At 32.7% G+C, this 27,715-nt stretch overlaps 1 protein-coding gene across 3 annotated transcripts in view; it reads right to left on the bottom strand.

Moving 5' to 3' along the window:
• Positions 1-27,715, bottom strand: part of LOC145287963 (transmembrane protein 126-like) — a 158,715-nt gene that overhangs the window by 71,287 nt on the left and 59,713 nt on the right. Inside the window, exon 1 of one of the 3 annotated variants that reach the window (XM_080135934.1) lies at positions 25,671-25,814. The exons of the other annotated variants lie outside the window; for them this stretch is intronic. The gene's annotated coding sequence lies outside the window, so the exon portion shown is untranslated. Of the gene's footprint in view, positions 1-25,670; positions 25,815-27,715 lie in introns of those variants that run through there. 3 annotated transcript variants of the gene reach the window in all.

The raw sequence follows: 27,715 nt of genomic DNA, 5'->3' as shown, positions 1-27,715 counted from the left end.
AAAAAGGACATCTCCTACGAGGCTATGAAGTCTATTTTGAACTCTATCAAGGCAGGACAAGTCCTTTCTAGCAGCTCCTGCCCAGATGTGGCAACAATATTCCATCCTTGGACGTACCTGGCTCTTATATAGATAGAGAATAGCATCAGCAGTGAGATATTTACCGGATCGATAGAAAGATCCCACCATTTTTCCAGCGGCCTTGGCAACAGATTTGATGTACGTGTTCCATTTAAGATCAGGAGTAAAGGTCAAGCCCAGAAGCTTGTCAAAACTTGAGGCCTCCTGAAGACGAGAGCCATTCATTTCAATTGATGCCAGATGTGGATCAGAATGTTGATGATGTAAAGAGAGAAGCTTGGTTTTAGATGCATTAAAAGTAACCAGCCACTCCTTTCCCCATTGTACTACGTGCTCAAGTTCAGAGGAGAGAGAATTGGAGAGAACTTGATCGTTTACTGTCTTAGATGTGCTACCATAAATGGTAGTGTTGTCAGCATAAATGTCTACAAATGATGTAAGGATGTGATTTATATATATATATATATTAGAATAGATGCTGTCTGCTGATAAGTTATTAGTTTATTGTGAATTAATTGAAGATCTACTTGTTAAGATAAAGACTTGGAGGAATGTTATGGCAAGTAAAAATCTGAGAGTGAATATTACCAAAACCTGAGTAATGATCAGTAGTTATAGTATTAGAAGTCTTCCAAAAAGAGAAAAATTTCCTTGTTCAGTTTGTGAAAAGGTAGTTCAGTGCAATTCAACCTTTTGTGATTATTGTAAGCATTAGGTATACAAAAAGTAGAATTATTGGTAGGTTAACAGAAGATAGTATGGCACAATCACGTTGACACACCGGTTCTTGCCAGATCACCAAAGTTAAGCAACGTTGAGCCTGGCCATTACCAGATGGGTGACCATTTGGGAGGGCTAGGTGTTGTATCTACCTTCTGGGAAAGTTGGGCGTAGGGCCAGCACCCTCACCCCGTAACAAGAACTCAGTCGGTACAAAAGCATCTACAAAGTTGTAGATGGCCTATGCCCCTCAGGCTATGGTTGGTAACAAGATAACCAGTTTATATGCAAGATTTGTAATTCAATGCAAATGGATGAAAACTTAAACATGGACAAAATATTTTTGGATTGCAAGGCAATAGATGTTGTCACAAAGTTTTATTATCTTAGTATTGCAAGAGTTAGTAGTGGATGCAGTCAGTTCAGGGAATTTTTGCCTTTGCTAAACAGTAGAGTATTACTATCGTCGATCAAGGCAAGCATGTGTATGCAGTGTGATGTTACATGAAAGTGAGATATGATCAGTGAGTGTTGAGGACATGTGTTGCATGGAGATAAATGATATGAGAATGATACAATGCATGTCTAATGTGACTTAGAAGAAGATTTAATCTAGTCAGGATAGGGAGAAGTGTAGTTCTTGGTAGTATGGTCATATTAAAAGAATGTATGAGTTATTGGATTAGAAGATGTAGAACAGTTGAAATAGCAGGTTCAGTATAGAGAAGAAAATCAAAGAAAACCTGAGAGAAGTGATAAAACTGAGGAAGAGAGATAAATAAAGACACGGTCAGAGATAGTTTAGTTTGTAAGTTAATTTCTTAAAGCTATCCAACACATAACATTATGTAAAATGGATGTTAAACCAATGATGATGATGATGATGATGATGATGAATATGGTCAGAAATTCATTTTTTTTTTCTATTTTCAACTTTCTAATGAGCAAATTATACGGGAGGAAGGGGACTATTGGTAAAGTGGAGATAAGAGCATGCACAAATAATGTTGATGCAGAAATTAAAAGGGGATATAAAGAATGCAGTGTTTGGAATTTTGTAAAAATCAATAGTTTGTGGAGGAAATTAATGTAAACTTAATGAACTTGCTTTACAAAAGTTATTTCCTAAAGTTTTACAAGAATAAAAAAAACAATATAATAATGTCTAAAAAAGACGCATCAATACCAAAATTTAAAAATACAGAACAGAAAAATATTTTTCATTTAAAAAAAAATGCATTCCATGAAATAATCCAGGCAATTATAAAGAAATTTGGAAAAGTGAACTGACCAAAACTGAAAACAGGAAGAAAAAACTGAATTGATTAAAAATGCAGACAGAAAAAAAGTTGAATTTACCAAAAAATGAAAACAGAATTAAAGAAAATTTAACACAGAAAATCTGTCTACCTATATTAGTAAAAAGAATTACATCAAATAAGGAAAACTGGGCATACTGTAATATTAACGTTTATAAATTTATTTTTTACCATTCTTACAAAAATGCTTATAATTTAGATTTACCATTATCTTAATTTAATGGATTATATATTTGAATCTTTAGAAAAATTTCATGAATTATACTTAATAATGAAAATCATAAGCTTGGAGACAATCTAATTCAAGTGCGGAGTATTTGGGTTCTATTCTCAGGAAAATAGAAAAAGTAGCTCCTTTTATAGGTGGAGGTATTCCATCATTCTATTAGACTGGTGAGATTGCTACTATTAAACCATTTTTCCCTTAATAATCAAATATTTTTATAGTTTGTCATTATATGACAAATTGGTATTTCATCAATACTAGCTAGGTAGCCCGAGTGAACAGGTTTGATGTTAAGAAGTCTGAAACCCGTCATGAGCTTAGATATACAACATCAGTGATGGGGTAGATACAATTATCTTTTTGGTATATTTTCTGAATTATGATACTATGGCTGGTGTAAATAATATTCTTACCTCAGAATGTCATCAGTAATAATATACCACTATGTAAAGCAGAAGGGAAAATGAAGGAAATAAAAGCAAGCTGATATAACTATTGGCAATTATGTATTGATGTCTTATATATATATATATATATATATATATATATATATATATATATATATATATATATATATACATATACATATACATATATATATATATATATGTATATATACTAGCAAAAGTACTCGTCGTTGACTGGGTTCAAAAACAGCCTTCAGAAAATGGACTCCGATTTAAGATTAAGTATGATAGGTTATGAAAAGAAAAGGTTGTAAAGAGATAGCTTCGAATTTGGGGGTATCAAAACCAAAGCAAAATATGATGAAAGTAAAAATAAAATAGATAAACCCCATAATTTATTATACCATACCTGTTCATACTGAAACACTTATCACAATATTCTGTGAATCTATATTAAAAAATCTTGTTAAACTTTGTGACATATTTTCATTCTATGGAGGTCAGGCGTGAATGAACACCCCATAATTTTATTATACCATATTTCTTCAAACTGAAACATAATTATCAAAGTATACTTACGCAGATAGATATGAAAAGTCTTTATTAAAGTTTGTGCCTATTTCCATTCTATAGAGGCCAGGCGCGAACGCAGACTCCACAATTTTATTATACCATCCCTATTTAAGTTAAAACATACTTATCAAAGTATTATTATGTACATTTATATCAAAAACACTTGTAAACGTTTTTTTTTTTATTTTTTATTCCCATATTTTGTGGACCAGGTGTAGGTATAAAAATAGAGAGATTTAGTTAAAATGAAAATGAAATAGCAATAGACGAAATTCGAACCTCGTAATTTAGGTTTAGAAATAGATTACATGTGAGAATTAGAAAAAGGAATGTAAAGCAAACAATTGTTTAGAATAGAGATAAAATATTTCAAGAAAAGAATGTGCACTATCAATTTTGTTATGAAAATTTAATTGAAAGAATGCAGCTATAAGATAATGTTTTTAAAATATTGGAAAAATAGGTTACTGAGTATAGGTTAAAATTCCTTTTGTAAAAAAAGGAAAAGTTTTGGACATGCATGTCCAGAACACGTGAAAGAAGGCACATGTTTTAACATGTGTATGACGTCATGGAAAATAGAAAGTCCTAGAAATAGACAGAAAAACTTTAGAGTTGGGCAGACAGAAGCAGGGGGATTTTGAGAGGGACAGACGACAGTCCAGTTTGGAATTCGAACGTCTAGAAGCGAGACGGTCACTTTGAAACTTAATATGTGAAGCTTTGAATTCTTGATGAGAAAACCACGGCCGATCGTGAAGAAATAAAACCATCAGGTGTTTTTGTAAACGTCGTCTTTGTGTTGTGATTCCAGCAAAAGGTAAAGTGAATTGTTATTATATGTCTATATGTCTGTGTTATAAAATGTCATGACATACACATCTCATATCTACAATGTGAACTCTACATCTCATATCTACACTAAGACTGTCTGAACACTATCTCCTCACTCTAAGAGCTTTCTTCTTCTACACGTCTAAGTATGAACAGTTTTAATATATATGAATCGCTTCATAACAGAAACAACAACATTCATTATAAAACGAAAAATCTCTACAACAATATCTCTCACAACATCCCTCTTAATAAAACTCTCTCCAAGACTCTCTAAGACTAATAAGACTCTCTCAATAAAACCCCTATATAACACAGGCGCGTATGCAGACCCCACAATTTTAATGAATCATCATTATGCTAGATCAAACATACCTATTTCTGTGTCTCGATACATCTTCTATCATTATATGTGATCAGTTTTCTATAATAGTCAACCATATAGGAGCCTATTCATGACTAGACACACACAGAGACGTTCAGCTTTATATTATATATATATATATATATATATATATATATATATATATATATATATTGGCTTTCTTTATTCTTGCTATTATATTGACTGTAATTATGCTCTCTTTTGTAAACGTAACATAAACATGTATTGCTTTATTTGGTCTACTGTTTTCATTTTGAGTTTTATTCTCACATCGTTTGTAAATTCTGAGCTTGTTCAGGTGCATCTTGTTGAAGTCACAAATCTTTGGCCTAAACTCGAGAATCTGTATGGAATTTCAAATGGAACCATTTATTTAATCTATGCAGAAACTTGTTCTCACTTTATTAGCCATGACCAGGCAGAAATCATAAGTAATTCATAATTCTAACCCACGGATTAAATAAAGGATTCCATTCCAAATTCTGAACAAATTCCAGAGTTCAACAAAAAGAAGCTGAAATATTGTGAGAATAATGTCCAAGATAAGATTAGTTATTCAAATAATCACTCCTCAACTCAACAACTTTAAAACTTAACAACTATTTCACTTTTTAGTCAATAGAAACATGTCATCAAACTTTGTTCATTGAATTATGATTCAATTGAATCTGTTTGCCATAATTTAATACTCACATAGTTTGTCATACCTACTATTAACATTCTTGATATTGATATTTTGTAAAAAGAATGTTTCATCTGTATTATTTGGATTCTTCAGACTACGGTTCTCAGGTTGAATGTTATTTTTACAACATTTCAGTCGATGTATGTATATTAAGTCAGAAAACTTTCTGTCAAACTTGGAAATATGTATGGAATTCTTAACAGAATCTTTTATTGAATCTAGATGGGAGGATGAGAATCCAAAGAATCCAAATAATATGAATAATCAATCCTCATCCAAAAACTTCATAAACATAAAAACGTTTCAGTTGATTATCTGTTAAGAATTGGAAACAACACTTATAAATAACAATTATATTAAGTTATAAATTACACATGTAAAGTTGCATAAGTAAATTCACGGTAACATGGCTACACAGGCATGTTACAATTTTTAAATAAAGAATTAGACGCAAGTTCTTATTAACATTTTTGCAATATGCAATTTATTAAAAGATGCTTCATATATTTCTTCATGTTAAAGTTCAAACAAATGAAAGTTTGAATCATGTTGTCATGAAAATTGCTAAACTAAAAAGTCAAACAAAATTGGAAATCAAAACTAAAAAGAGAATTTAAGATCTAGTTCTTCAAATCCGCAGCTAAATGTGTTTTGCTATATGGAACAGAAAGATGAACCCTTACAGAAGAAATATGCAAAATGATAGATGGTAGCTATACCAGAATGTTAAGTGCAATCCTAAGTGTCACCTAGACACAATAACAGTGATATATATGAGGAATTGAATAAAAAAAAAACGTGCTCAAAGTAAGAAAGTTAAGATTTGTTTTATTTGGATTATTCAAATTACTGTTCTCATCTAGAGGGTTATTCTCACGTTTCAATCAATGTAACCCCTGACATACTTCAGATGTCTCTTGATGAACTCAGAAATCTGCAAGGAATTCTGAATGGAACCTTTAGGGTTAGCATGTTCTTGATTGAAGTTATGTGAAAAGTAAAACAACAAACACCCTTTTTAAACCATCTATCCAATGTATTGACATTGAAAATAAAGCTACAATGGTTCTCTTCATCTGCAAATCTGTCATTAATCTGTTCATTGACGGATTTCCCCTTCTAGACATGTTTCTTCTTCGAATTACAAAGGGAGTATACCATTCAGGCTTACAGCTTGTACCTAAAGAAACAAATTATTCACCTCAGACGTACAACGTTTAGCGATGCACATGATCAGCATTTCTATGTTTATTCATGAGGAACAATTTCTATAGCTGAACATCATTACACTTGAATAGCAAAGACTATGGAGCAACCTCATCCTAACATACAATGCCCGGAAAGTCACTGCCTCTTTCTGATTTGTTAACCAAGGTGCCATACCAAGGTGTTCATGGAATAGGCATCCTCAGGATGTACTCCATCAGACCATTAAGAGCACAATCAAGAGAGCTTTAGTCAGCCATTTTGAGGATAAATATACTTGTACATAATTTTCTTTTTTACATGGCATTATCTATTTTTCTGCTTTTGTTGCTAATAAGTTTGGATTTGATTTGAATAAAGACAATCAAAAGTATTGTAGAAGTCCACCAATATCAAAGAGTCTTCTACCCTGAAAGGTTCTTCCCTTGAACTGCTAGACTTTGGAATTTCCTTCCTGTATCTTGTTTCACCGACTGTACTAACATGCAGTATTTTAAGTTTAAAGTGAACAGACATCTTGCTGTTCAACTCCCTACTTAGAATGTACCTATAGGCATGGTAGCTAATCCACAGTAGCCTGTTATGTCTCAATAGGAATTTGCCTTGTTTGAGATGAATACAAGTTGGAAAAAAAAAGAACTTATTTTTTTCTTTCTTTCTCAACTTTTAAGGTACAAAATTAAGTAAAACAAACCAACCGACCGATGGGCAAATTGTTTTTAGATAGAGTGATCTGGTTCTCGATTGATTAACTGTGTCTAACTGTGTCGGATATATACTCGAGAGTCAAAACAATGATAAGAATATTCTCTTGTCATAGCCCTAGTAATGACAAATTAGAATACAAGTTTAATGTTTGTTATAACTAAGATAAGAAGCAGAGAAACCTTATTTAGACTTATTCACCATATATAAGTCAGTACATAAAGGAGTACTTATTAGCAGTAGCAGTCTATTACTACATTAAAGACAGCAGGCAAAGATATTCACCACAATCCCCTGTATTGTTAGTAGCAGTTAATCCCTATTTACTTGTCTCCCCACTAGGAAAGTATTAAGCTCAAGGTTTGTTTTTAATGTGTGAAAAATCCAGTTCCCAAAAGGAGATACTCTGGATTCGGATAAAAATAAAAATTGTGTCAGCTGAGAAGGATTTCTTCTTAACTGACCGAGAACAGAAAAGATCAAGTGTAGTATCAGAACAGATTCTACACTTTGCTCCTAGACAGGGACCAAAGTGGGTTAATAGAAGTTAGTCAACTGAAATCGAAATTAAAGTTTATAGGAAAAATTATTACTTTTATTTTTAATCACAAAACATTTCCTAGTAAATGTAAGCAGTTGGGAGGTGGAGGGGTTATAATTTATTCAATTCGAAAGACAAACAAGTTAAAGATTCGATATGAGAAATGAAAAGATAGAAACACTGTTGCTCCACAATGTGGCTATATTTATTTGAACAATAGAATTACGTTAATTTTCCATCAATTTTTAACTCATGTTTTTCAAGGTTTGTGACTCCAATTTTCTGCATCTGTAAAATTGTCTTACAATTCTGTTAGTCCCCGTCAGAAAAGGAGGGGAAAAACGGCTTGGCAAACCACATAAATAGAATCTTGTTTAGAATCGTATGTCTAATCAGGCTGGAACTAAGAATAAACATTGGTTTATTTCAATAATGATTAACTTCTCTTACTGCCGTTAGCAGAAGAATCTAATGAAGATGATGGAAATCACGTGACAAGTATTGAACAAAAAAAAAGGGAGGAGAGACCATCTTTTAATGTACAAAATGGAGAGATCAATTGAGAACTTTAAATGTTTAGTTCAAAAACTATGAAAATCTTTACTTTTGTTACATAGTAAATGACTGCATGACACTTGAGGCTCTGATTCGTTGAATTATACCGTGTGTTAAGAGAGAGATTTTTGAAATAAGAGTTGCTGCAAACGTCTTAGAACTTGGACGTACACCTTTCATAAAAATAACAAGAGAATAGATATTCACATCTTTCATATTTATATTTCAACAAAGTTTTTGGTCAAAGTACTTGTAATGACTGAATCGAGATGCAATATGGACAAATGCTGAAAAGCAAATGGCTTGAATAGCTACCTTCTTTCTTTCTCCGCTTCATTGGGATTTGTTCTCCATTTCCAAAAGCAAGCCAGTTTTCACAGGACCGTTTTAACTTAAAATATTTTTAACCAATGAAAATTGTTTTAAACTCCAAAAATAACAAGTCTATGTCAAATTAACCAAACGAATAAATAACAATGTCTTGGTCAATGAAATTAAATTTCTCCAACTGGCCTCAATGAAGACTCCAAGAACAAAGGATTCTTCCTCCTTCCTATGCTTTTGGCCTGGAAAGGGAAGGCAAAAAGAAATTTTCAACAACTCACAATTTCCATCAAGTTTCAACAACTTACAAGTTCCATCACATCTATACATGCACTAACAAGAAAAAGGTAAACCAACACACACACACACAGTGGCTTGCGGCCTATTACTTACATACACATATTATTCATGCTATCTTCATATTGACATACACACCTCTAAGCCTTGTGACTACAAACTGAACTTTTTTTACGAAACATGAATTCACATAAACAAACACTTACTGATTAAAAATAGCTTTTATATTTTTTATAAAATTTTGTGTTTATTCATTTTTCATTTAAAAAACTGTTTACGTTTTAGTCAGCATTTGTTCTTTTTCAAATGCCATTATTAATTTTGATGGTTGGTATGTATGCATGTAGTGTAACAAAGACGAAACAGAAAAGACCATATCAAGGCTTTATTCTACTGAATTTTACAGTCAAAGCCAAAGGTCAAACGCATATAAATTAGAATAAAGAAAGACGTGATGAATGTATATTTTTTAGATGAGGATTTATAATTATTTTTTTGTATTTTTAGACTTTTATTCTCATCTTGGTTGTTTTTCTCGCAACGTTTTGGCCGATGTAATCTCTGACCATCTTCAGGTGAATAGTGAAAAATGTTTGTTTTTTTGGGTTTTTTTTTTTTTGCTTTCTGATGAGCATAGCCGTTAGAAATTCAAAACGCAAATAGCGCCAAGTCTATTTTTGTTGTTGTTGTTGTTGTTGTTGTTCGTTGGAAAGCAAACAAAAAAACAAACATTTTTCATTATTCACCAATAACATCCAATGTGAATACACCTGAAGATGGTCGGAGGTTACATCGGCCAAAACGTTGCGAGAAAAACACCCAAGATGAGAATAAAAGTCCAAATAATACAAAAAATAATTATCAATCCTCAGCTCAAAAATATACATTCACCACGTCTTGTTTTATTCTAATTCATGTGTTTGACCTTTGGCTTTGATGATATAAAAAATAAAAAAAAATAAGACGTATCAAAATAGGAAAATCACAAAATCATATGAGTAATATTTATAACAAAGTTTGTTTGTTTTTAATAAAAATATAAGTGTATTTTATAGATTGATATTTCATACATTTTTACGTTTTTTTTTGTTTTTTTTACATGGAAATCACCACTTATCAAGGCCCGGAAGCCACTCGGGGATAAGGGTTATTGCGTGTACAGTAATCAATGGGATAATATTGTAGTAATCATTAGTAATGGAGATTTGATAAAGTGTCTTACTTAAGAGGGCGGTTTATCAGAAAGTTGTTTATGTTGGACTTGAAGACATCCAAGTTGTAGTCAGGTGGGAAACAGGCAAACGGAAGAGAGTTCCACAGGCGTGCACTTCTAAGAAAGAAGCTTTGTTCATGGAATAATAAACTTGTTATTGTGATATTTATTTTTAAATTCAGAAACACTTATACATAGCATGACATAAACACTCGAAACACGAGTTCAACTTGAACATGCTTATGAAGAGTTACATTTAGAGTCATATTATTAAAATAGTTTCTCGAGAAAATCATCTACAAAGAGTGTTGTCAGAAAATGATTCATAGGAAACGATAGAATATGATAATGAAATATTTATAGCCTCCATAAAAGATTTACAGAGAAAACTTCCGTTCATCTTCATAAAACTTGTCAGAAACATTCATTATGAAAACAAAAGTAATGCATCTTTTTTTCTCTCTCTGACCGTTTCTTGCACAAAAAACTTTTTTAGTTGTTATTCCTTTACGTTTTTCGTGTCGTTCATATTCATACCAGAGTACCTGTTCCTTCAAAAATGGCGGAGAGAAATGTTACATTTTCCAAATAAAAAGGAAGAAGTTGGTTCAAGCCAACCAGGGTAAACAAACACTGTTGCATCAGCAATATATAAATTGATATAAAAAATATGACTTTTAATAAGGATTCATAAACATGTTTGTTGGGGTGAGAAGGGGTAAGAAATATTAAGCTGTAATTGACTGACTATATATCTATATCTATTTTAAAACAATCAGCTAAGCTTAGGCAGTTGAAAAGTGACACAAAGCTATCCTAGCAGAGCTGTTCTTATAGCCACCTGAATGACAATTCAAGATCATAGAAATTATAAAGCAATTAAGTAGCAGATTATTTTTGTAAAGTTCAATTAATAAATTAATATTTTAAATTATCTAAAGCGTTTGTAATACTCAATCAATTCCATGGTAAATTCCAATTACAAAGAATGGAATTCAATATGGCTACATGGTCAACACATGAAATCCAGAGCTGCTAGAAAAGACTTGTCCTGCCTTGATACGGTTCAAAATAGACTTCGTGGCCTGGTGGGAGATGTCCTTTTCTCTTCGCTGCAACCTCTGTCTCACAGAAGAGATGTTGCGAGTTTGTCTCTGCTTTATCGTTATTTTCATGGAAAGTGTTCAACTGAGCTTCAATCTATGGTCCCCCCCTTGCCAAACTTTCACAAGAAACACTAGACTAGCTGAAAACATTATCAATAATTTTCCCCACTCTTTATCTGTACCTAAACCTAAACATAGATTCCATGATCAAAGCTTCTTTCTTAGAACTGCACGCCTGTGGAATTGTCTTCTGCTTTCCAGCTTTCTATAATATGGTTGTCTTCAAGTCCAACGTGAACAAATTTCTGATGAGCTGTTCCACTTAAGTTAATAAATTTACCGAACTTCCATTACTATCGATTACTATATTGTCCTTTTGACTACTCTACACTCTTTAACCCTTATCCTTGAGTGGCCTATCGGCCTTGATAAGTGGTGACGTTTATGTAAAAAAAAAAAAAAAGTCACGAAAATGATCATGGAGAAATAATATATAAGAAATGTAACTGTAGCTACTTTTCTTGATTGACTTATGTAATGTCTAAGGTTCCTGCTTCTCACAAAGCCAGAAGAGATACGATTCACTGCCAAAAAGAAAGAATTTTAAAATGTTTTTCTTATAATGTGTCACACAGACAAAATATCATGGATTATTGTAGATGACTAGCAATGAGGATCAACAAATGTTCCACACTTCCAATACTTTTATTGCCATAAAAAATGGTGAAAGTGCCCATTTTTCAATAAAATCTATTGATTGCCTGGTTCAGTCGGGGATTAACCATGATGCACCAGGAGGAAGCTACACATACCTACTTAGTTAATTAGTCCACAATATATTATAGTCTACATTGAACAGTAAAGAACCTACCATTGAATTTATACAATTATTTTTATATAATCGTTAAAGTATAAAATGTAAAAGTCAAGTATAATTGTTCAATTCTGCTCTAAGCAGAAACATTCATTTTGAATGTGCCTCTATTTTATCAAAGAACCCACTGTTGATTTTATGTCATGCCCTTCTGCTTGGGAGGTGATTAAACTTTGCAAATACATTTGTGATGTTTGGGTCAAAATTAGACTGTTCCTTTTTTAATCAGATTTTTTGGTTATCGATTTTCGATACTTGTCCAAGGCGGCATTCTGATACAAAACTTATACAAGAACACTCCCAGATACATAAAGAACATTTGTGTAAATTTATTTAAAATCGGCTGAGTCGTTTTGGAGTCCATAGGGAACTCACTCACACACATATATATAAAAAGAAACTTTTACGTATAATGCCAATTGAAAGATTTTTCAAATCATTCACATGAAACTAAAATTAGAATCAGTAAATTTCTACAATTGTGCAGGAGAGAAAAGCAAACCTGAACTAGTTTGAAGCTTTCATTGCTGAATAATCAGCAGCAGTCAATGCCAAAAGAAAAGCCCTTGTCAACTAAAAGGGGATTTCTTCTGAGAAGACAGTCACTGACCTCAATGAGGCCAGGAATGATGTTCAATAAATCACTTAATGCTGGGCCAATGACTACTGGTTAAGTCTGTGAGAGTAACCAGTTATCTGTTGACTGTAGCAACATTTTTGGCATGCATAATGACTTGTTAAGCATAAACAACAATGTACCCTATAGATCATATGCCGGTGACATTATATTAGACTACAGAAGGCAGATAGAGAGAGGGTCTGAATACTACCATGAACTTTACTCAGGAGAAAACATTGGCATGCATGCAGTTGCTGGCTTCTAAAAATTATCATATCTTTTTATGAAGCCTGGCTATTCCTTGAACCCTTTCCCTTACCTAATAGTAGGGTGAAACATTCTTTGTCATTTTCTTCTTCCTGCTGTTGGCTTACGCTTTCAACCAATCAGAGGACGGAGTATACCTCCATACCAAAAACAATGGCAACTTCTTCAACCTTACCCATCCCAAGCTAAGACTAGAGTTTGGAAGATATTTATATGCAAGATGTTCTTTGCTGATGATGTAACATTAATGGCAAACTCTGAAGAAGCATGGCAGCAACTTATCAGATGCTTTGCACATGCATGCAGAGAGCAAACACCCTTGGCCAAGATATAAACAGTACACCAAACACCACGATTGAGGTTACTGAGCACTTTACATACCTCGGATCCACCATTTCCAACAATCCATCCCTGGATACAGAACTCCACAAACATACCGGCAAGACAACAACAGCCACTGCTCACTGGTTGAAAAACAGTTTGGAACAAAATATTCATCAATATCAAGATAAAAGTTTACCTAGACTGCATGCTCAGCATGTGGCTCTATATCAGTGAACAATAGGCTTTTATCCCACTAAGAGAATAAATTCAAATCCTTCTTTCTGCACAACCTCAAGAGAATCCTAGAAATTACCTGGCAGGACACTGTCTCAAAAAGAGCATCCTTAAACAGGCAGACATTGCAAACATGTTCGCCTTACTCACCCAATAATGATTCCAGTGGCTTGGCCATGCCAGATGAATCCATGATAGGAAGATCTTAAAGGATATTCTATATGACAACTTCACAACTGATTTGAGATCAGCAGGAAGATCTGCCCTACCCTATAAGGATGTGTGTAGGAAAATATGAGGGCAAATGGCATCGACCTAGTCGGTTAGAAATCCATAGTTGAAGATTACAGTCACTGGAAGAGTACTGTGAAGACATGCTCAAGGAGTGAGAAGAGATCAGCAGTGGAAGGAGAGAACACAAATGTCAGAGGACTGCAATTCACACGATCTACATCTGTGACAACTTCAACAGAGCCTTTCGATCCAGGATAGACTTACAGCCACAGTAAATGCAGTGATTTAGAAATCTGATCTGAGACATACAACTCCAGACAGACAGATGCTAACAATTACAACAGAAATACACTAAAGTGGGCAGTTACATGATTTTTGATTTGCATTTTAAAAATAAAAATGTTTATATCGATCAGCAACCAACTTACATTCAAAGTTTCAGTTTACGTTTGATCACTGACCTTTGTACTTGGTGTATTATAAAAGAAACAGTACTCAATAACATAGATTGATAATGTTAAAGTTTTATCAACCACTGACATTTGTTATTGTTGTAACAACGTTTAATGTAGTCGGATTGAGCAAACTTCTTTCCTGGCTTGCACTATACCACGAGCTGTGGCGACTCATGCATCGAGTTCCTTAGTAATATCACACAAGATGACTAATAGGATTCCATTGTGAAAGGCAGATTATCTGTGGACTGAGAGCTCAACTAAGTCTTTCTTGATGGATTTTGTGCATGTTCTCAGCTGTCCACCCAAATAGAAAGGTAGAGAAAATTACATTGCAAACAATCATTGACATTGCTGCAAATATTGAAGTGTTGAAGGGGAAAAGCACTTGGGACACAGTCAGCCCACTGGCTATACAAGATGTAACAGTGGCAGCTATTATCAAAAACTTCCAGCATATAATCAATCTAAAAAATGAGTTTGCATTATTTGAAATATTCAGACTACTGTTTTCATGTTTTACAGCATTTCAGCCGATGTAACCTCCGACCTTCTTCAGGTTTATCTTGTTGAATTCAGGAATCTTTCATCCTTGTGTATCCATAGCATAATAGATAAAGTTCTAAGTAAAAATTCAGCTCTAAATGAGACTTTTCACGAGATTGAAGGTTCAATCTTTAATGTAGGTGATACTAAAAATGCGATTGCAAATTAAAGACTTCTACTTGGTCATGGCGAACAGAATAAAAGCTATTAAATAAAAAAAATCCATTTTAAATTCTGTACAGATTCCAGAGTTTGACAGAAAGATCCCCAAGTCCAACAAAATAGACCTGAAGAAGGTTGGAGAATATATCAGCCAGAACATTGTGCGAATAACACTCAAGATGAGAACAATCTAAAGAATTGTGCTGATCTTTGCCTTTAACATTTATGAAAATACGATTCACTGTTTGATTTTCTGTAACTTACGAATCTTAAAAAAATAATTTCCTTCATAAAAGAAGATTGAAAAACTATTAAAAATCAAAAAAAGAAAAAAACAAATATGAGTCAAAGTAACTAGTAGAAGAAAATAAGAAGATCCACTATAAAGCTGTCTGACGTTTTAAGCTGTTTACATGGCGACTTATAGCTCAATCTTGATATCGTAAAGGAAAGAGCTCAGTTAATCTCTTCTAGGTTACACCAAAGTTTAATATCGGTCAACAGCTTGGAAACCAACTGAACTTTTCAGTAAGCCACTTTCTTATCGAATTCAGATGTTAGTTGTTGAGTGAATGGGACTTGATTTAGCATTTAACTTGAGTCACATATTATGGTTGTTGCTGTATAAGTTTTTCCTGAACTATGTAATCATTTTCCTTTATTTTTATGGAAACTAATTTAGACTGTGAAATGCTTAATCTATATATCAATATAGTAGAACCCCGGGATATGGTGGCCCTAGTATACGTTTTTTTTTCAGGTTATGATGTGAAATACAATGTTTTTCCGGACCCTGGTTATGGTATTTGCCCTGCCTTACGATGTTATTTATAATGTTATTTGATTATATACATGTGTATTATATACTGTACTGTATTTTGTTACTAATTTTTAATAAGTACTGTATAAAATTTTGCTTGGGCCCTGCTATACGGCGATTTCACTTTACGATCCCAACCTCGGAACAGATTAAAGCCGTATCCCAGGGTTCTACTGTACATGTCTAGCAATATAAAATAAGGTATAAGATTCACTCCTATACTAATTAACTGATCATTATCAATTTTGAAACACAACTACTTGAAGTAAGTAATAAAAATTTGGGCTATATTTAGTTCAATTTGATTTTATGCAAAGGGAATTAAAGTCCTATGTTAAAATCGAGACAGTTCCAAATTTCGTAAAACTTAAACAATAGACAGTATACAACAACTAATAAATATTCCCAAATTTCAGAGCCTTAAGAGGTTTTTAGTGGACTGATATGGGTACTACCTCCAATTTGAAAATTCAAATATTTCAGATTTGCATTAAATTTGATCATTAGATGCTAATTAAGCAAGATTTCTTAAATTTCAATTTCTTCTTAAAATATAGCTTAAATCTAAAATTTTACGTATGTTCTAGAATCAAAAACCATATAAAAGATTTTGATCAAAGTTGGAATAAGGATTCTAGAGATGAGGCTTAGTATTATATCTTGATTTGAATATTCATAAGGGGGCAAAAATATATAACAAAACTGTTCTAAGCCGGGGAATAATTTCATCCAAAATGCTTTTTACGGAAGATATAAAAATTATTTGTAATCAGTTATTCAAGTAGAGGAAGATATTCACTAACATGTCTACTTGGCTGCAGAGTGTTTTGTGCATTTTTTTTGTCTGCTTTTTAGGGAGAGCTTCGACTTTAATTTACAATTTAGCAAACAAATAAAACAGCTGGCTTGTGTTTACATAAACTGAAATGCAATGTGTTGAGAGAGAAAGAAGTTTGCTTAGTTGCAGTGTGTGTATTTGGAGGAATTTCATTTTTCATTTACAATGCAGAACCAGATAGCAACTTCCAGAAGCATGAATAGTTGATGGGATATCCTTTTGCAAAGCAATATGCAAATTAGCTATTCTGAGTATGTCATTGCACACACCTACTTACATCTGCCAAGGAGGAAGTTATGCTTTCAGTAGCATTACAAGTTGATTTTTTTCTTTTCAGATAATTGTTATTTTATCAACTTGCATGAAAAGAGCTATGTAAAAGATACTTCAAACCGTTTGAATTATGCAAATACCATCAGTAGTTTAAAAGTTATGAGAATTTTAAGTGTCAAAATTTATGCTTTTCCGTGGACATTTTTCTTTAGAAAAAGTGCGCTAAATTACGGACGTCAACATTACAAGAAATTCGGTAATTTCGCCACCATTTATTTATTTTTCAAGCTATTCTCATGAAACTTGGCACTCTTATGTAAAATTGTGTGCTCTTTCTGATTATGTAGTCAAATCTGATGTATCTCTTTACCATAAACCATGAATTATAAATTCAAATGTACAAATTTCAATTTTTTTTAAACTAGCGCAAGGTATCATACAGTGGTTATCTATTCATGAACAAAACTAAGTATTATAGTGGTATTTAAATATAGATTTATTGAGAGCAAGCATTTTTCTGACTCCTCACCAAAGGAGAGCTTAATCTGGGGTGTCGCCATTGAATGCCTAAAGAGCATTCATGACCGGTATTTACTACTCCCCTCACAGAAAAAAAAAATGAGTAGATATGAATTAATCTCAGAAATAAATCAAAGAAAATTTTTCGTATAGATTTTGGATTTCTGTAAAAGATGGAAATTCCCATAGTTGACCAGAACTTACGCATTTTGGGACTAGTCCAATTCTCAATTTTGTAAATCCTTTCTATCTGGCCCAAAATATACCCCTATTTTCTGAGATGCAACCATAAATCGTACTCTACACTAATCCCTGATGTAGCTTTCACAGTACCAGGATACCAGGAATCCTGATAAACAACTATATATTCACCAGTTGATGGTAAATTTTGTCATTTCTATTCTTTTGTTTTACTGAAAATTCAACTATGTAAAGATAGAAATAAAACGGTAATTTTTTTACTTTGTTTCCACCTTAACATTAAAAATGATTACTTCAATAGGTTTTAGGTTATGCTGAAAACGAATATCGCATTTAAATTTTCTGCAAATAAGTAGTTTTCGGATATTACTCAATGTCATTTCTTATGTTATCGCTGGTAGCCATCTTGGTATGCACGAGTGCGCAAACGTAACCCCGAGAAACTTGCACATACCAAGATGGCCACCAGCGATAACATAAGAAATGATATTGCTTAATATCCGGAAAGCTATTTACTTGCAGAAAATTTAAATGCGATATTTCTTTTCATCATACTTGAAAACCTTTGAAGGCAGTCATTTTACAGTAAAATGTTAAGGTGGAAACAAGGTAAAAATTTACACAGTGCATCACAATGAAATTCTTTATCGAACCGCCTAATTATTATTATTATCATTATTATTATTATTATTATTATTTAGATATCCTCAGTTAAAAAAAATGGGTTGGTTTTACAGATTCGAAAAAATGGTCTTGACAATGAGTTAAAAATAAATTTAAGTTTCACAATATATTTTATTTAATTGTTAGGTAAAAGTGCAGAATAGTTAACAAAACACCCTTCCTTCCTCTTGTTAAGAATGGGTTATGACGTTATTATTTCAGCATGGTAGCATAAGTACACAAGTACCTTTTACTTGTTATATATGTTTGTTTTTTTACCACTTAAAAACACAATTCTACCTTAAGTAAAAGTAAGTTATAAATACCATGATAACAGAAACGCATGTACTTAGTACATTTTGTTGTTTTTTAACGCTTTTAGTGCATGTGTACTAAAAGCGTTAAAAACAACAAAATAGTATTGTTTGGAAATCAAATTTGAAAAACTTGAAAATAATTTTTTTTAAACTGACGAATTCAGAATAAAAAATGAAACTTTTTTCTGCTTTCGTTTTGAAAGCAGAAAAAACAGTTTTCTATTTTTAACAGAATACAAACCCGTTAATAGCGCATTTAGTTCATAGTGAGTCGTTTTCCCTGTAAGCTGATTTGAATTTCTATAAAAGATAACACTTTAAAGAAATTTTCGCACAATTAATAATTATCAAATATTTACATATTATACATGAAAATAATTCTGAAACTATTATCTATGTGAAATTGGATTATATATACCGATTTATCTCATCAATTTTGAAATATTCTTTGTCAACTTTACTTGGTCGAAACTTTGTTTCCTGTGGTCGTAAAAATATAAATCAAAGTCCAGTAGAGATGGACTTCTGTGCTTATATAGCCTGTAAAATTTCAGCCATATCCAATCAAATTTGACCCCGCGCATATGTATCCAAACGTAACATATTAAATGTAAACATTGAAAAAACACTTTCCCTTTTTGCTGTCGTAATTTTTTACCTTTTTTTTTATTTATAACTTGGAGCATAAAAACATTGAACACATAAAAGAAAAATAAGTTAACATCATTTGAATTCTTATTCTGTTATCTTTCCAGCAATGTAATTCTTTTAAAAATTGACCCAGAAATAAAAAAGATATGACTTGTTGAAGCACATTAGGTATGTAATATAGCTGATGTCCACGGAAATACAGCATACGTTTGTAATGCTACTTTCAGTTGAGTTTTTTTGTATGTGTACAGCATAACCTTCACACTGCTTGACTAATTGTCACCGAACTTGATCCAAATATCAGTCAAGATCTACATTAGATATACCAAAATTTAATCTGCTGTACATCAAAGGTCAAGGTCATGGAAAAGGAGAAAATTACACTTTTGCCAATAACTTCAACTTTATGTATTTATTTGCAGATTGTTATCCTTATCTTCATAGTTGTTTTTGTTTCAGCCAACTCATCCTCTGGCCTTCTTCAGGTGATTAATCGCAACGGGATAGAAATGTTGAGTCTTGTTACTGTATCCCCAGTAATTACTGCCTTCCGTAGTAGTTGTTATCTCACTATGTTTTGGCCAACTAAACCTCTGGCCTGCTTTGGGTAGGATTGGAACTGCTATCTTCAGACAATGCTCACCTGGAACAATAGAGATTCAACACCTTTATCCACTGCGCCAAGGGCCTCAAAAATATATATATATATATATAACTTCAGCTCTGTTCATCAGAGACACACTATTTGGTCCATATTGTACTCAATGAAGTCTCAAATCCCATATGATTGTGGTCTTGGAGTGGGAAAAGCAGTCATGGTCGAAATTTTGATGGAATTTCAACTTCTGATTTTTCCAAATTTATGGTCTTTAAAAACAGAAACGACCATACAAAATTTCAGCCTTATCAGATAAAGAGATTTTGTATAATCAACGTTTCGATGGCATAACTTTGGGCATACTTAATACGGCCTTCGATGAGACCCAGGTGATTTCATCTGTGAAGTCATTGATCCAGCACCACCACCAGGCTAGAAGAAGCAGCGCAGTTGCCAACTCAAAACCTGGTTCAGGACGGTGAAGCAGGATACTGAATAAATTTTGGGCCCTCACCTTCATGGGGTTTGTAGCTGGAACTACGAATGACTTGCACTCATAACGGAAGTATCTTTGGATTGCAATTTCTGGTCAGCTCGTGTTCGGGATGTGGTGAACTTGTTGAAAAGAGCCAGTCTAATCGACCAAGGGTGAATGCCATGTCCATGACCAATCCTTAATACAATATGGAAAAATAAGGTTTGGATAAGATTTATGTTGTCAGATGGAAGCACAGTCTCATGACTGATTTATGTTCTTGCTTTTAACAGTGATCTAGTCATGTGGTCTGATTTTGGAGATCTACTAGTAAACAATGGTTTCAATTTTCCTGTGAGTGATGCTTTTTTGAAATGAAACAGAAGAGAAAAGAAAATGTGAAGGTAAAAAGTAAAAAAAAAATAATGGCAGAAGCTTAACATGTCCTTATTTACTCGCTTCTCTATGGGGGCAAAGTTAGATACAAGGTTGGTTTTAAAATGGGGAGAAAATTCAGCTCCCCAAAAAGGGGGGCTTTGGATTTGAGACAAAAATTCTTCATCTTTCTCATATTGCTAAGCATGCTACAGCTTTTCAGCATTATTTTCTATCTCATACACCTGCAATTACCTTTCTTATTAGTTATTTGGATCAAAATCATATATTCAACATTCATACCCCCATTGTCACCAGTGGTTCAATATCATTAAACTGGATAAATATTCAGGAGGGATGGAAAAAATTATTATATGCTACATGAACCATCTGTAACTATAAAACCATGATTTTAATAAATAAATGCTTGGTATTAAACTGTGTTAGTATTCAGGAAAGATGGAGAAAAGATGTTACTGCGGTCATCTATGACTAAAATTATGATTTTTATAAATACATGTTTGAAAAGATCGATATTAGACTGGAGAGATGGATGAACAAATGATAGATTATTAGGGCCATCCGATCTGATTTTCACTAAGAAATGTGTGTAGTGATAATCTAAACTTGGATGGCTTCCTGGAATAAATTAAGTTTGAATATATGCAAGTGGAAAGTTTTATTATATCTTCTTTTTGTTTTTTCAAAATTAGCAATGATAATCTCCCTTTAGTCGAATATCTTTGTTACAGCTTCAAACAGATACAAAATCTCCATTAGTAATAGATGAAACCAAAAAAGAAAGATTGTTGATAACAAAAATACAAAATAATAAGTAAAAGGACCAAGAAAATTTTTCTAAAAATCTATCTATAAATATAAAATTTATCAGTACTAGTGCATTTATTGATCCATGCTGAAATAATAACATTATTTAGAAAGCCATTCTTAACATGGGGAGGGGAGAGTGTTTTGTACCTATCCTGTAAATTTTAATAAAAACAGATATCATAAAACTTTAATTAAACTTAAAAATACAATTTAAAAAATAGTGCAGATTAATAAGTGCATTAGTACCAATTAATCTCCCAAAAACATTTACACTGGTGACCATGGTGTACGTGCATAACCAAGTTACCCTAAGAACAAGTTCTCAATGATAGCACTCCAGTTTGGATCAAATGCAAAGCACTTAGCACGTGAGATTACAGAAGAAAAAAAAACTTCTAAAAAGGCAGGGGAGTGATCGTGCTTGCTTTTCTTAGACGTGGAATCACAAGAATGAACCACGACTGCTACGTTGCATCACTTGGGTAACTTTGAAAAGTCACTCGTAAGCAGAAGACATCTTAATGCAATTCAGCTGTGCCACAAAAATCTAACAACCCTCATCCCCTCCTCATCTACTTTGGCAACATCACAGGTTACTGCGCAAATGGGATGGTCACTAAAACATCGAATCCACCTTACAACCACTCGCACCTTTACTTATTTCGGTTGGATGAAAGGAAAACATTTGTTGATGCAGCTTTCATGATAGGGGTAAAGTTGAAGACATTAGTAGAGAGAAGAGAAAGTTTTCAAAACTTGATAGGCAAGGTCAAAGGTGATACAAATGTACGGATGGAGGACATCTTGAACAGTGCGATTTCATAGACAAAGAGTTACTTTATCTAAATACATTAGTGCAGTATTCATATTGTACTAGAACAATACTTGTTCCAGAAGGTAAAATTTATTCTCCAAACAATTATTTTGCATCACTTATATGTCTCCTTATGAAGATTAAAATGAAGATATAATGTTATTAAACCTTATGCTTAGATTCCTTATTCTAATTTTGATAAAAATCCATTACATGATTTGGATTCTAGAAAATATTTAAAATTTAAAGCACAAAAAATTGAAATTCAGGGAATCTTGCTATCAAATTGAATACAAATCTGAAATATTTGAATTTTCAAAATTGGAGTTATACTCATATTATGTACCAAAACATTTTTAAATATTCCAAAGAAATTGAAATATGTAACTGTAGAGTTTTGATCTTTTTAAATTATTTTTCAGATTACAATAATAAAACAAAAAAAATATTTTTTGTTTTGTTTTATTATTGTAATCTGAAAAATAATTTAAAAACAACAAAACTCTACAGTTAAATATTTAGAGATTTGAAAAGAATCAGAATTTATAAATGTATCGGAATCAGAGATTTCACACAGAATTGGTAATTGTATTGAAATCAGGAAAAATACTGGAATCGTCCCATCACTATATATAATTATCTTTAATCATCATGAAGATGATATTACATTTATAAAAATTATTTTACTTGTCTGCAGCTTGTATTTTTAATCATACATTTTGAAATCCCACTACTGGACAAATAGTACCCAATTTGGATTATTTGGACAATGTTTCTAATCTTCTTCAGATAAATATCATGAAAAACGATTGAATGTAATTCATATTTCACATCAACATTAAGATTTTTATAAGCGAGGCATTTATAAGCTCATTGACAGATGAAATCAAGTTAGAGAGCAAAGGTCATTATTGTTCTAAATAAAGATTTTCAAAAACAGACTTTCATTTTAAAGATGAAATTTTAATAATTGTCTGTGTTTTTGAGATGAGGTGTTTTCATTGATTGAGATTGTCGGACTGACTTCCTCCTCTTGGTTGTTAGAGTCACAACGTTTCGGCCGATTTGCCCTCCGGCCTTCATCAGGTGTTTTGTATCGAACTGGGGAACCGTTTGTTAGGAGTCTCAAACCCAACCCTTTATTATTATTACGGGGGTACCGTGTTCGGACTCCAGCTAAGCTCTGGGACATAGTTGCTGATTCTCTGTTTTAAATGTTACTTTTCACTGACTTCGTTCAGGATTGAACTCAGCACCTTTGGGTAACTGTAAACTTTGATACAACATCTAGGACCACTCGGCCATATGTCAAAACGTTGTGACTCTAACAACCAAGATGAGGAAGTCAGTCCGACAATCTCAATCAATGAAATTTTAAATCGGTAAAAACTTATTCTTCATTTTGAATTCGTGCTACTTATTAATAATTGCAAAAAGACGTTAAAAAAAATGATATAAAAAACAAAACAAAAGTAGGGTTGAATGAAAACTAATTTCAAATGGAAAATACCTGTGAGTTATTTGATATTAATTAAAATAGACAGAGTGAAACCTGTTTATTATAATTAGCTTGCAGGTACTATCGGTATTTCTGCATTATATTTGTATTTTATAACAGGTGGCCTTATCTGAATTAAAATTAGGTATCAGAAACCATCAAATTTAGCGTGCAAAATGGGTAAATATAGTGATATTCTCTTCAATTTAAACAATAACTAATTTTTACGGTTATTTTGATAAAGTTTTCATGTAAAAAAAAAAAAGAAGAAATCCTTTCTCTTTATAAATGTATAATTCATTTTGTTGTGTGCCATTAATAGTTATTTATTTTTATTTTTTGGAAGTTACTTCAAATTAAATTATTTTCAGGGAAAGGCAATTTATTTATTAAATTTGATGGTTTTGCAACTCGGTGTGCACAGTATTATATGTCTCCATACATATTGTGGCTTCCTCCAGTCTTAACAGACTATGGATACCTACTGTAAGGGTGCCTGCGCGTAAAATTTGTGTGGCAAGAGTTGCGCAGTCTCCAACCACGTCTCTCCTGAGTCAACATTGTTGCATACCAGTGGCAAGTTGAGGTACAGGATGACCGGAAACAATGCCGAGATGAGCGGAGAGCACATACAGTGCCTAGAATTCCCAAATGGTCACCCATTTGAGACTAGCCAGGCAAAACATTGCTTAACTTTGGTGATCTGGCAAGAACCGGTGTGCCAACGTGATTATGCCGTACCCATACATACATATAAAACAGTTGTTAAAGAACAATAGCCACTAGTTAATTTACTGAACTTTATAAAGGGGTTTAAGTTGCCTTTTACATGAAAAATTTAAAGTTAAAAATTTTAGTGTATGAAATCTTTGCCCTATTATGAAATTGTGTTCCCATTTGTTTTTACATGAAATTATTTTTCTTGATTTTTTTATAAAATAAAAATCAAGATTGATCTTTAGTAAGTTATGAATCATATTCTTAAAGATTCAATATTTTAGCTGTTAAAATTAATTTTCTGTGAAAAGTCAAAGTTGTGCTTTTGAGTTATTTTTGTACATGTTTTTTTTTTTTGAGGTAATGAGATTTTACCAAATATTTAGACTAGCTTGATCTAATAATTATTTCTCTTATTCTAATTATTTTTCGTTTAACACGATGATATTACATTTGTAAAGATTATTTTACCTGTCCACGGCTTGCATTTTTAATTATACATTGTGACATATGACTTCTGGACAAATATTACACAATTCATATTATTTGCATTATTTAGACAACATTTCCGACCTTCTTCAGGTGTATTCTGTTGAACTCCAGAATCTTTGTGTAAGGACACGTGGTATAGTGGATAAGGGGCTTGGTAATATACGGTTGTAAGTTACTCTCTTCTAGAGTTGAAGGTTCAATCATTAGTGCGGATGACATTAATATACAATTGCAAATAACTTGGGACTTCTACCCAGTCATGGTTGAGAGAACAAAAGCATACTAACTACCCCTGTAGATTAAATGAACATTTTTTTTTTTTTCGAAATTCTAGAAAGATTCCCTGAGTTTGACAGAAAGATTCTCGAGTTTGATAAGATGCACCTGAAAAAGGCAAGGAGTTACACTGGCTGAAATGTTGTGCACAAGATGAGAACAATCGTCTAAATAATCAAAATAATATGAATCATCAATCCTCATCTAGAAAATTAAGAAACAAATTAGCATACAAGATGGTAATTTTTCTAATTTCCAGGAAGCTTTGAGCAGTTATAATTTGGTAATGGATTGAGTTATGAAAATAAATTGAGCACCATAATTGTTGTTTTGCAAAAATCTATGTCCATATTTAACGTTTTCTTTTAAATATAATAAATAAATAAAATGTTGATTTAGGATATTATAAAGTTGCATTACCTTTATTATAATCAGATGATGTCCGCATTCTGTCTGATATCAATCATTTAGTACTCATGCTATGTTTAAATGATCTGCAAAACTTTGTGTTGAAAACTTAGAGACATGAGTAAGTAGTGGTCACTTTTGTTGGCAACCTAACTACAAGTAAAACTTGCTATAAACAATAATATTCAAATACAAGTGTATAACAATAGTAAAAATCAAATGTTATATTGTTCTTATCGGGGGGGGGGGAGAAAAAACAAGTTTGACTGGTGCTGTTGGGAAACTTTGAAAATTACTTTGTGTTTTTGTTTGTTAGAGGAAGTCAAATAAGCAGTAATTCTTCTTCATTTTTATTTCATTAGTTCTTTTTTTTTTTTTAATTACATTTTCACCCCAAACAAGGCACAGTGCTACTTTGATGTAGGGGGCTACTATCATGGACATAAGTTGCAGGGATTCTACGCAGGGAGTTGAGCTGCAAGATATTCGTTTACATTACATTTGAACTTCTGCATGTCAGTACAATTGGGGAAGCAGGAACCCAGAAGGGAATTCGAAAGTCTAGCATTTCTGGGGAAGAAACTATTAGAGCAGAAGGCTTTTTTACATCTAGGGATCTCTACTGTGTAGGGCTAAGATTTTGCTACTTGGTGAGTTTGTTAGGGGTATTTACGTTGAAGTGGTACAAATGCTTGTAGTTCGTCAAAGCATTCACCATTAAAATACTTGTAAAACAGGCAGAGGGATGCAACATTTCGTTGATGGGACAGAGATTGAAACTTAGATGACAGTTCAGAGCCTATCAGGTTGGCGACGCTGTTTTGAACCCTGTCCAGAAGTGAGAGACTAGTAGCAGATGCACAGCCCAGATGTGACAACAATACTCCATACATGGGCGAATGGTGGCCTTGTAGGGTTACAGGATACTTTCAGGTGTAAGTAACTTTCTAGCACGGTAGAGAGAGCCCACCTTCTTTGCAGCAGCCTTGACAATGCTCTTGATGTATCTGTTCCAACTCATGTTCCCTGTGAATGTTAAGCTGAAGAGTTTGAAAGAAATATTTTCAGGTAATGTTTTCATTTATTCAGCTTATGGTGGCTGAGTGGGTTAGTCAAAAACTTTTGTCACTCAATCGGACTTGGATTTGCTTATGATCTTAAAAGCATTTCAACAGTCAGTTCTTTTATTGAGAACTTTCACTTGATGTAATCATTTTGAATGATTAACCAGTAATGTAGCGTTTTGCATTTTCTGCAATTCTACGATTTGTCAGTTAATGAAAACGTGCGTTTCACGCATGTAGGAGGAAACTCCAGTCAAAGCACAGACCTTATTCTAGAAATAGCATGTCTTATTATTGTTGATAAGTAAAGTATCAAATATGAAAACTTAATTTCATATCCGTTTTCAAATTGTAAAAGCAATCTGATGACCGGCTGGATACTTTGATTCTCTCAAATTATGATTAAAATCTGTTGTTCTATTCGAATTTATCATTATAGAACAAATTCTCTATTGATTATTATATTGTACCCAGTATATTATATAGTAATGATTTCAAAAGTTCAAACAAAAAAAAAAATGACTTCAGTGCCATCAACTGGAATAGAAACCAGAACATTCAGTATTCCAACCTTAACTGTTATTTGTAGCTTCAGCTTTCAGCGTTACCATCTGAGCTATCACCAGATGGATAAAAAAAGGCTAAAAATTAAACGATTTTAGGCTAAAACTGTATATGCACATATGCTCAGAAGTTAGTCAATTTACTCTTGCCAAGGTTAACTGTTTTATTTTTACTTTTAACCCTTTAGCAGCTATTTTTACAGGCTAAAACCCAAAATGATAGTGTTCCCAAGGTAGAAATACTCTATATATCAAGTTTCAAGTCTCCAGACCAAATATTCAAAGAGGAGTTTGGTAGAGACGTTTCACACAAAGACAGTCACTATATATATATATATATATATATATATATATATATATATATATATATATATATATATATATATATATATATATATACTGTCCATGTGCTAAAACGTTTTTATCCTAA

Source organism: Euprymna scolopes, chromosome 11 (assembly GCF_053919585.1).
Source record: "Euprymna scolopes isolate OS-2025 chromosome 11, ASM5391958v1, whole genome shotgun sequence".
Classification (NCBI taxonomy): domain Eukaryota; kingdom Metazoa; phylum Mollusca; class Cephalopoda; order Sepiida; family Sepiolidae; genus Euprymna; species Euprymna scolopes.
Note: the sequence above shows the minus strand (reverse complement) of the source record. Positions and strands in the feature narration are given on the sequence as shown.